At 40.7% G+C, this 12,258-nt stretch overlaps 1 protein-coding gene across 3 annotated transcripts in view; it reads right to left on the reverse strand.

Annotated features, from left to right (window-relative positions):
- Positions 1-12,258, reverse strand: part of SEMA3E (semaphorin 3E) — a 279,606-nt gene that overhangs the window by 112,153 nt on the left and 155,195 nt on the right. The window lies entirely within an intron of this gene.

Genomic DNA, 12,258 nt, shown 5'->3' on the forward strand with positions numbered 1-12,258 from the left:
GCGGGCCCAGTTTTCATCAGAGAAACAAAAATGTTGACTGACTTTCCTATAGCCCTGTTTACGCTAAATAGAGCCCTCCAACAACTGTAATATGCTCATCTCCTTGCTAATGTATAAAGCAGGGGTCAGCAACCTACAGCACATGTGCCAAAGATTGCAACGTGAGCTGATTTTTTGGTGGCACCGCAGTGGTGGGCTGAGCGGCTCAGGGCCGCCACTGCTCTGGGGTTCCGGCTGCTGCCACCATTGCCACCCGGAGTCCCGGCCACCACCCCATTCAGCACCACTGTGGCCTGGGGACCCCAAGGAACCCCAGGCTGGCAGCGTGCTTGAGCAGGAGCCGGCGGCTGATACCCTGGCTGAGCCACTCAACCTGCTATTGGCCTGGGTTCCATTCACTCAGCTGGTAGTGGGCTGAGCAGGACTAAATTCAACGAAATAGGAAACAAGAGCAACTTATGACCAGTGCAAGAACCTAGAGCAGTGATCCCCACCTTTTGTCTGGCGGGCGCCAGAATGAAGGACCATGGAGTGGATGAGCAATCTGCCGAAATGCCACCGAATTCCATCCCAGAATCACGTTTGCTTTTTTGCAACAGTATCACACACTGTTGACTCATTAAGCTTGTGGTCCACTAGACCCCTAGATCCTTTCTGCCACACTCCTTCCTAGACAGTCTCTTCCCATTCTGTATGTGTGAAACTGACTGTTCCTTCCTAAGTGGAGCACTTTGCATTTATCTTTATTGAACTTCATCCTGTTTACCTCAGACCATTTCTCCAATTTGTCCAGATCATTTTGAATTTTGACCCTGTCCTCCTAAGCAGTTGCAATCCCTCCCAGTTTGGTATCGTCCGCAAACTTAATAAGCGTATTTTCTATGCCAACATCTAAATAGTTGATGAAGATATTGAACAGAGCCGGTCCCAAAACAGACCCCTACGGAACCCCACTTGTTATACCTTTCCAGCAAGATTGGGAACCATTAATAACTACTCTCTGAGTACGGTTATCCAGCCAGTTATGCACCCATCTTATAGTAGCCCCATTTAAATTGTACTTTCCTAGTTTATCTATAAGAATATCATGCGAGACCGTATCAAATGCCTTACTACAGTCTAGGTATATCACATCCACCACTTCTCCCTTATCCACAAGGCTCATTATCCTATCAAAGAATGCTATCAGATTAGTTTGACACGATTTGTTCTTTACAAATCCATGCTGGCTATTCCCTATCACCTTACCACCTTCCAAGTGTTTGCAGATGATTTCTTTAATTACCTGCTTCATTATCTTCCCTGGCACAGAAGTTAAACTAACTGGTCTGTAGTTTCCTGGGTTGTTTTTTTATAAATGGGCACTATATTTGCCCCCTTCCAGTCTTCTGGAATCTCCCCCGTCTCCCATGATTTCCCAAAGATAATAGCTAGAGGCTCAGATACCTCCTCTATTAACTCCTTGAGTATTCTAGGATGCATTTCATCAGGCCCTGGTGACTTGCAGGCATCTAACCTTTGTAAGTGATTTTTTACTTGCTCTTTTTTTATTTTATCTTCTAAACCTACCCTCTTCCCGTAAGCATTCACTATACTAGACATTCCTTCAGACTTCTCAGTGAAGACTGAAACAAAGAAGTCATTAGGCATCTCTGCCATTTCCAAGTCTCCCGTTACTGTTTCCCCCTCCTCACTGAGCAGTGGGCTTACCCTGTCCTTGCTCTTCCTCTTGCTTCTAATGTATTGATAAAAAGTCTTCTTGTTTCCCTTTATTCCCATAGCTAGTTTGAGCTCATTTTGTTCCTTTGCCTTTCTAATCTTGCCTCTGCATTCCTGTGTTATTTGCCTATATTCGTCCTTTGTGATCAGACCTAGTTTCCATTTTTTATATGACACCTTTTTAATTTGTAGGTCACGCAAGATCTTTCTGTTTTTGGCTAAGATATTGAGAGGCCCCAGCGGGTTCTATGGCACTCTTGGGCACAGCGTTGGGGATCTCTGACCTAGAGAGCCTCCTGAAGCACAGCGATCATTTTGATTTAAATGGACTTGAACTGTATGAAGAATTGAGTACACTGTCATCAATGATGCCACACGCAAAATCGATGATGGACATTGTACAGTTTACTCATACCAGCAAAGTTGTTGACATATATCCTGTGTAATGTTTAAATTGCCACTCGCATTCTCCTGGCAATTCCTGTAACAGTAGCATCAGGAGAACGGAGTTTCTCAAAAGTAAAGCTCATTAAAAACTATCTCCGCTCTACAAGGAGTCAGGAACACTTGATTGGTCTTGCTATTCTTGCAATCAAAAAAGACATCACTTTGTCTTTGTCATACAATGACATTATTACTGATTTTGCAGCCAAACAAGCCAGAAAGATTGCTTTTAATTAAAAACAAATCCTTGTTTCAATACCTCTTCATATAAATTTCCAATAAAATGTTGACAAATTAAAAAAATTATATTATTTGCATCATTCTGTCAAATCAGAATCTTTTCTATAGTGCTACTTCTTTAGTGCTAGTCCATCTGCATTACAGTGTGCTTAATTAAGTTAAACAGGTTTTAATAACATGCATGTGGCAAGTTTTCCAATAGTGTAAGCTTATGTTTGTGTTGCTAGGAGCAAGATAGGCACAGGGACCAGCTTAATATCCCACCTAAGGCACCATAAATCCTAAGGACGGCCCTGAGTCAATAGAGACTACATGAGTCTAAATGATGGCAAAAATTTCATCCGTAACCTTGTATTGTAGATGGACCACAGACTGGTAGCTCAACACCAGGTAATACTTAGCCAACTAGCAGAGCCTCCCATTTGGTGGCTGGACCTGCTCTATATGAGAATTCAATCAGGCTCCTTGTGTTGTATATGCAGAAGCTACTACATACCATGTGAGCTGAAGAGGAGCTTCCCCCGCCCCCTTGATAAGCCAGTATAGATGCCAGAGCTAAAAGGCTTTTTTCCATAAAGAACATCTCACATGGAGCTATAGAAATTTAAAAGATACCCCATTTGGAGAGGAAGAACCGTTTCAGGAGGCTATATTGCTTAGTGTTTAGCACAGAGGACTGGAAAGTCCAGTTAGCTTCCATTCCCATCCTTAGGCAAGTCACAACCTCAATGTATCTCAGTTTAATTATTTGTAGGATTAGTAGAGTGCTACTTAGCTATGTCAGGCAGTGTAATTAGCTCCTTGAAAATTTTATCTTATAAATGCAAAGCATCATTACCGCAGGGACAGTATTTCTCTGCTTCCTCTGGGCACACAAAGAAATGGTTGTTTCAATATTTACACATTCCTAAACTGACTCTGTCAGTTCACTTACAAACCAAAGGCTTACAGCCACTATAGGCTCTTAGAATATATTTCATAAAAGAACGACAGTATCTGAAATGGAACAAAACCTGCCAGTTCCGTGCTCACTGTTTTCCATGCCCTGTCCAATTCTGCAGGTCTGTCCTCTGCCATCCAGACACACATTGGCAGATATTCAAGGCAATCTCACTTACCAAGTCCTTTCTTATAACAAACACACTTTTTATGAACTGATTCGGATTATTCTCCCTTCTGTGGGAGGATAATGAAAAATGACGAGCTGTGCTGGGCCTCCAGGAGCTCTCCCTTTCTTGGACAGGACATTGTTGGCTATTTGCAGAGTCATACCAGGCTGTATTCACTATGGCTAATTTCTGCCCTGTTTTAATGCTCGTTTCTCAAATAGTGTCCATCCTTCCAAACTTCCAAGGATTGTGCTAGAGCAAATATTTCTCCTACTAGAAGAATGAACTTGGGAACTATTGGATTATGACATCTCGAGTTTTTAAATTACTTCCTCTCTTTTTTTTCTTTCAGCAAAATATGCTTAGTGTTCTAAATACAGAAAGCTTTTTAAAAGTGGTGAATTTTGAGTGCATCACCAACAACATGCTGCTGCCTACACTAATCATTTACTCTGATAACCAACTCTCAAAAGCCAATACCTTCCCGCCCCAGTTTAGACCCTCTATATAGGCTTCTGTTGTTAACCATAAATACTGATTGTTCCTTGTTCCAGTTTGTACTTTGTTAAGGAGTAAGGAGGGTGACAAAGCTACACAGGCACATGGCTTTGTGTAACATTACATCACAAACACACAAGTCTATTGCTCACCTCTTTTGCATCTCAAAAAAATCTTCAGTTCCCTCTTTAAATTTTTACAGAAATACAATCTTACCTCCCACATTACTTAATTCTGCAGCACATTCTTCTAGTGAAGATGCTTTCCAGATGTGGGACACTGACAAATGATTCTGACATGCTGAACAAGCGGAGTATGCAAGGTGAACCTCTCAGGCCTGCTTCATAACTTAGGCTTGCCATGTGTCTCAAACAATAACGTAATCGATTCTCTAATTTAATCTGTGATGTCCATGTAATGTGAGCAGACAATCTGAATGACATTTTATTTCTTTAACTATCAGTTTAGCTGTGGACTACAAATATTAGAGCTAGCCAGCTTTGGCAAAAGCCTGGCAAAACACAAAGGAGTATTAATTAATTCAGATTTTTGCTACAAGTGAATTTCAAAATCTGCTCACTCCTCTTGCCAAAAAGAGATGTATGAAAAGGAGAGAAACCAAGACAGAGAGATAAAGATCCTGAGAGACTTGTAACACAAATAATTACAGGATAAATCAAAAAGTCCTTCTGGATAAGACTCATTAGACAACCTTCAAATTTGAGGACAACCACCTACCAGTGGTTTTACGAATAAAATTCAGCCTGTTCTCAAGCTTATAAAAATCAGTTTCATTTCTCTGGACATGTCATTCTTCCCAATTGGGTGGTAACAGTAAAACCAGCCTTCATCCTCAACCCATCAGTACTTTAGAGCAGATGATTATACACAGGAACCACAACTAGTAATCCATCACCAAAATAAAAATATCATCTTACAAGTGCTTGGATCAGTCTGACAAGGTTGGGACCCTTAACTGGCAATATTCCATATAAAATTGATAACAGGAGGCAAAGTTCTTTCTCCCTGGGAAACAAGGAATCTTTGCCACTGAACATGAGCTAGTACACTAGTAATGTCATTCTGCCTCCCTGACCTACCCATAATCTTCAAAGCAATCCTGCTTTTAAACACTGCAGATGAACACTTGAAGCTGCATCTCAATGATATTTATTGGGCTCAGAATATCTATACTGTTGACTAAATAGTATATCAAAAGGGGAAAAGATCCTTCATTTCTTCCCCAACCCCTATGCTTTCACCTCAACCCATTGCACTAAAAAGACAGAATGAATCACACCAAAAAAAGAGAGAACTTATGAAGTCGCAGATAGTGACAACACTGAAAGTAACCACTCTGTTTTTCCATGCACAAAAAGAATCCATATACTTTTTAGTCTGCAATACTTAAATTTTCAGTTAATGTGAAAAGTAGAAGTAAAAGTCATTGTGAGAGACTACAGTGCGGAACTCTGCTATAATATGCAGCCACTTTAACCCACAATATGGCAGCCAGGCCGACTCCTCAGAAATTTGATAGAGCAATAAACAGAAAGCAATATTGTAATGGCTGCAAGAAACATCCTCTTCTGTTACACTCAATAACTGGGATAATATAAGCTCACTTTCAAAGCATCAAGAATTTAACTCTTCCTATTTATGAATGCTAATCAGGAATTAATAGTCAGCTAATATGCAAAATGGGGAAGATATTTCACCTTCTATAAACATGGGGTGAGTGTGTGTGTGTGAAATCCTGGCCCCACTGAAGTCAGTATGTGTTTTGCCTATGACTTCAATGGAGCTAGATCTGTTATGTTCCCATAGATCTGTTATGACCAATACAGCTAAAGACAGTAGCAAACTAAAGGAATTGAGTCAATTGTGGACATTCACAATTTTTCACTACTCCTGGTTATCACAGTGCTACAACATTCAAATATTCTAGCAGAAACAGTCACTACATTGCCTGTCTCATCAGATACTTCTAAACCTACAGTCCTTGTAGACTACAAGGAGGCACATGACCCAATCCTGTCTTTTTAACAGCAGATGATCCTGGCTAAGAAGCTCCATTTGGAGAATATATTTGTCCCAGTCATAAAGGATAGATCATTGATGTCCATGGATGATTCTTCCCATGGAGAAATCAACTTTCTTCTAGACGCTTCTTTGGAATTTGTGGATTTGAGTACAGCAAACATCAAAGTGAAACATAAATTCCACAAATACAACTCTAAATACAGACCTTCCCTTATTTGTCTGTACAAACCACATTTCATAAAACTCTCTGAAATTAAATAAAGTGATTATTATACTTTTGGATGGTCTAAGTGCCTTATGAAGCACAGAACTTTCTCCTTATCTTTTTACAATATTGGACAAGATTATTACTGGTGCAATCCTATTCATGTAACAGATTGCTGGGTACATTTTGAATTTTTCCCCCTCCTAATTTGGTTTAGTTGCAAATATTCAATAGAATTCAAACCTTTAAAAACATGAGATGCATTTACATAGATAAGCTTCTTAGATTGTGCTCTGATCTCATTATGTAGCTGTTCGTGCTTAAAATTAATCTCTCACTTTTTTCTGTCTTCTAAGGGCTGGTCTACACTAGGGGGGTAAATCGATCTAAGATACGCAACTTCAGCTATGTGAATAGCATAGCTGAAATCAAAGTATCTTAGATTGAGTTACCTACCATCCTCATGGCGCAGGATCAACATTCGTGGCTCCCCCTGTCGACTCTGCTACCGCTGTTCGCATTGGTGGAGTTCCGGAGTCGACAGGAGCTCATTCGTGGATTGATATATCGCGTCTAGATGAGACGTGATATATCGATCCCCGAGAAATCGATTGCTACCCGCCGATATGGCTGGTAGTGAAGACGCAGTCTAAGTATTTAATTTATGTTTCTTAGTAATTGTAGATCATATTCAGCAGGTGGCACTGTAACTGATCTATTTTTATGTCTTGTGCAATGGAAACATAAAACATTACAAACCTGCCAAGATATATAGTATTGCTACTACATCCACTCCTACAGAAACCAAAGTGTATGCTCATGTAGAATTCTGGAGTAAAGTTCCCCTTCCCACACTGAAGCTGTAGCTCCCATTAAAAATAACAACATAAAACCATTAAACAGGCTGTAAACATAGAAATTTTAAAATTTAATCAAAGGAATATGTGTCAGTCCAATAAATATGCTCTAGTCTTCAATTTTATTTCTTTCTTTTTTGAAGAGAAATTGAATGTTGATATTTTGCTACTTAACATCAACTCACTGTAATGATGGAAACTTAATTTTAAAAAGGGGGTGAGGGTGAGGGGTTCTTTTCAAACCAGTGGAAAGCATTTTCAGTATCTGTTTTTTCAATGGATGATAATGACATGGAACTAATGCATATTTTAAACAAGTGACAATATAACACATTTGGGATAAATTTTTGACATGCGCCCATTTTCCTCCTCACTTTATTAATTGTTAAAGTTAGATTGTCTTGAGCGACCATACTGATGTTTTAGAATAATAAAACAGTATGTTGGAAAAAAGACCAAATATGCTCTCTTTCAATGCACAGAATGGAAGGCATTGGTCTGATTCTGATGGCCTTGGTTTTGGTGCAAATCAGGAGTAATTACACCAAAGTAAACTGAGCTACACTGGTGCAGAACTGGTGTAAGTGAGGCTAGAGCCACATCGTGATCTTAACAAAAAATAAGGAAAACCAGGAGCAAAGGCATGTTTTGTCAAACTATTTGTACAACATGCAAATCACATGGTTCCAATTTGATACTGTCAGTGAAATGTTTGTGAAAGAGCAAAAACTTGGAAATTGTGTACCTAACTGAGTAGGTGGATAGATACAGCTGGTGAAAAGATGTAAAATAAAACAAAATTATAGTCATCATGGGGGAAATTGTGGCCCACAGAATTGTGAGTTTCGCAAGTGATTTCAGTGGGGCTTGGATTTCCCCTTCCCTTACCCCCCGATTTTGGTAATTTAAAAGAAAGAAAAATGACAAGGGTGTATACTGTAACAAGAAAAACCACCATTATATATGCAAATGGAGGGGCATAGGGCCAGATCCTTAGCTAGTGTAAATCAGTACAAGTCCATTGAGTTCACCAGCTCTTAAGCTTGCCCTATAGCTTTATATTTCATTGACCAGAGCAATGGTTCTCAACTACGGTTGCCAACTTTCTACTTCCATAAAACCGAACACTCTTGCCATGTTCCTGCCCACCCCTGTCCCGCCCATCCTACAAGGCCCTGGCAATGCCCTGCGTCTTCTCTGAGGACCCGCCCCCCCTCACTCCATCCCCTCTCCCTTTGTCGGTCACTCTCCCCACCCTCACTCGCTCATTTTCACTGAGCTGGCTCAGGGGGCAGGGGTGCATAAGTGGGTGAGGGCTCCGGCTGGGGATGCTGGCTTCTGAATGGGGCCTGAAATGAGGAGTTCAGAGTGTGGGAGGAGGCTCCAGGCTGAGGCAGTGGGTTGGGATGCGAGAGGGAGTGAGGGCTCTGGCTATGGGCTCTGGGGTGGGGCCAGGGATGAGGGATTTGGGGTGGGCCTGAGGTGTTCAGAGAGTGGGAGGGGGATCAGGGCTGGAGCAGTGGCTTGGGGGGCTGAAGCAGGGAGTTTGGGCATGGGGGGATCAAGAGTGCAGGCTCTGGGCAGTGCTTACTTCAAGCAGCTCCTGGAAGCAGCGGCATGTCCCCTGTCCAGCTCCTATGTGGAGGTGTGGCCAGGAGGCTCTGTGTGCTGCCCTGTCTGCAAGTGCCGCTCCCGCAACTCCCATTGGCTGCAGTTCCTGGCCAATGGAAGCTGTGGAGGCAGCGCTTGGGGCAGGGGCAGCGTGCGGAACCCCCTTCTGCCCCTACATGTATGAGCCAGAGGGGGGACATGCTAGCTGCTTCCTGGGAGCCGCACAGTGTGGAGGCTAGCAGGGAGCCTACCAGCCCTGCTGCGCACCACTGCCAACTGCACAGTCAATGGCCTGGTCAGTGGTGCTGACTGGAGCCTCCAGGATCCCTTTCAACCAGGTGTTCTGGTCAAAAACTGGACACCTGGTTACCCTATTCTGTATCGGGGTTGGGGGCCCCATGGGAGGCCACAAGCAGGTTTCTGGGGGTTTGCCAAGCAGGACCAGCATTAGATTTGCTGGGGCCCAGGGCAGAAAGCTGAAGCCACACCAAATGGGGCTGAAACCCAGGGCCCTGAGACCCGCCACCTAGGGCTGAAGCCGAAGCCTAAGCAACTTACCCGTTCAGAGCAATGCCACCTGGTGTGTGGGGTTGCAGTGCCACTCAGGTTTGGTCTGGTCACCCCTCTGTCAAGGAGTAGGGGCCACTGGGCCAAACCTGAGTGGTACTGTGACACCATGTGCCAGGTTACAGCTTGATTTGGGTGCCCTCTCAAAGACTGGCCAAAGGCAAACTGTCCCTCCCTCACCTAAGCTCTTCTTTCTCTTTCCTTACTCAGGAAAATTCACACTGACTTCAATATTTAATGATACTTATCTCTTTTGTAAAACAGTTTCACATGTACAGATGACAAACATTATATAACATCTAGGTATGTATTTATTATTCGTATTATTAGTTGTAGTAGGACTTTTCCCTGAGCAAAAAGTGCAAAATAGGGAGTTAAATACCATTAGTTCCTCCATGGTTATTCCGAAAAAGAGTTTTAATACACATATAAAAGTGAAAATATTAGTATTTTATTGTTACACTCTGGTGGTGTACAACCTGAAATAGTCCTGAAGAACATTACCTAATTGTCCTATCAAGGAAAAGCCAATTTTGTTATTTATAAATATTATATGTCACTGTTTCTATTGAGTGAATCTACTAAAAATAAGTTAAAATGTCTTAAATTATATTTAATTTCTTAATAGTTTAACTGTTGAAAGAGATTTATAAATCTCCGTGTTTTAGAAGGTACATATGGTTCAAATAAGTACAACACTTTTGTGATCAAACACAGATCGGACTCGAGGTCTTGATTTATTAATGTGCACCACTCACTACATGCTTATTACCAATCAAACAGTAGTAGAATTCCTCCTATGGAGAAATCCAGTGTTTTGACAGGAAGAGAATCCGGTGTTTTCATTTAAAATAAAGATGCCAAATAAGTTAGCGTTTTATGCTATTCAAAATGACTGTTAAATTGAATTTCCTTTGAAAGGATTGATAAAAATAATCTATCCCAAGTGATTTTCATGGGGCATACACTCTTCAACAGGATGGCATGTGATTGACAGCATAAGCAAGGCTATCTGGAACCATCAACACGATAAAAAACAGAAGGAAAGAGAAAAGAGGCATTGTAGGGAAAGCAAAAAAAGAGGGAAAACTGAGAAGTAAAGAAATGAAAGATGAAAGGAAATTTTCAGCTTAGCTTCTCTGCCAAATCAATTATTCACAGCAGATGCAGAGTACGATATAATATTCCGTAGGTGAGTTAAAAAAATCCTTCTACACCACAGACCCCAAGTATGCCTAAGTGTTCATAAGGCTGAGCACAGTATCTGTAAATATAAAGTAAAGAAATGGCACCATTTGCAATCAATATTTTGGTGCCTCTGGAATATGCTCTTCCTAATTCAACAAAGTAACTGTGTTTGAATGATCTGGTTTAGAGTAACATGAAATAGGCCAGAACCTCAGCTGCTGCAAATAATTGACTTCAATGAAGCTACACTGATTTTTACCAACTGCGGCTTGGCCCCATGTTTTCATCTCTTTGGCTGCCCTTTCTGGCTTGATTCTGTTTTCCTGACACACCCAGAACTCCTATGCATTTTAATGGGAATCTGGGTGCCTAAGAAATACATAACTCAAGGCTTGTTTCTTAGGTCCAATTAAATTAAATAGTTTTCCATGTTAAATAATGCCAGATGAAGGTGCTTACATCATGCACTATTTTAAGGAAAAATCTATATCAAGGTACATTTAAATACAGATTAAAGGTATACGCCGATATAGGATAAATGTTTGTAATCATTAATCTCTTTTTAAAGCCATCATAAGAAAAGTAGTATATAGCAAACACCTTCCTTAAGAAACCATTTCTTGTCTGATTTGTTTTCCCAGATCTTCCCCATATATACCTAATTTTCTGCAAAGTATTAGGAAAGTTAAATATCTTGGGAGAGAGAGAGAAAAAAAAACACCCTTTATGTGAATAACTAGGGACAACTTTGAAGGCTTTCAAAATGTCGATAATACTATGCAAATATTAGCAGTCAAGAGAACTGAGACATTTAAAATACTTCTGCCATTTGACTTTGACACTGCAGATCTTGATAAAATTAATGTTAGCTAAAGTAACTGGAGAAGGTATGTCAACATTAGGCAGCTATTACTGGTCATATAACAATTATGAATTATATAAAGCACTGCACAGGTACCCTAAGCCTTCACAGATGATTACACACATTTTTATTCACACATTTTCTATTCCTCTGTTACTGGTGTGCATGGAAAAAAAGGGAACAAAGGCTACAATTTGTTCAAAGAATGCCTAGCCATGCTTTAGTTGCTGAAGGGTCAAATACAGTTAAAAACAGTTTGGGCTCCCTTACACAATATTTAAGGGTTCATCCCAAAGCTGGGCTTCCACTAGTAGCTTTCAGTGTAATCATCATAATAAATTTGGGGCAACATTTTTCTAAAACATCAAAGAGAAAACAAGTCCCTTTGCATTTCAATGGAATTTGTGTTCCTAAATCCCTTAAATGCTTTTGAACTCACCTCTGCCCCAAACCAATAAAATGAAAGGCCCTCTAGTCAACACAGAAACATGTCATCTAAATTACAAGTACATGTTTGTATACCCTCATCCCATCTGATAGTAACCACAGAGAAAGAAAGAGAAACACAGATTCAGAATTACCCTGTCCTGTTTAATTTCGCAGTCTGTGTATAAACACCATGCACTTTCAGTGTTCCTTCAATATTTCCCTCTTTATTGGGTCTGTATACAAAGGCATCTTTGTTTTAAAATATTTGTGTTTTATTTTAACAGCAGAGATGCAATGATTTTCTTGGGTCACTATGCCTTCTGTTGTTACAGATGACTTTCTGCTAGATAGAGCATGAAATATTTACCTGGGTGACCTTTAAAATAATCATTTCTCATAAAGACTCTTGTTTTACATCCCACAGTGGCTACAGAAACAGAGCAGCAGCATTGCAGCTTCATTATTATCATTTATATTGCAGTAGTG

Source organism: Gopherus evgoodei, chromosome 1, assembly GCF_007399415.2.
Source record: "Gopherus evgoodei ecotype Sinaloan lineage chromosome 1, rGopEvg1_v1.p, whole genome shotgun sequence".
NCBI lineage: Eukaryota > Metazoa > Chordata > Testudines > Testudinidae > Gopherus > Gopherus evgoodei.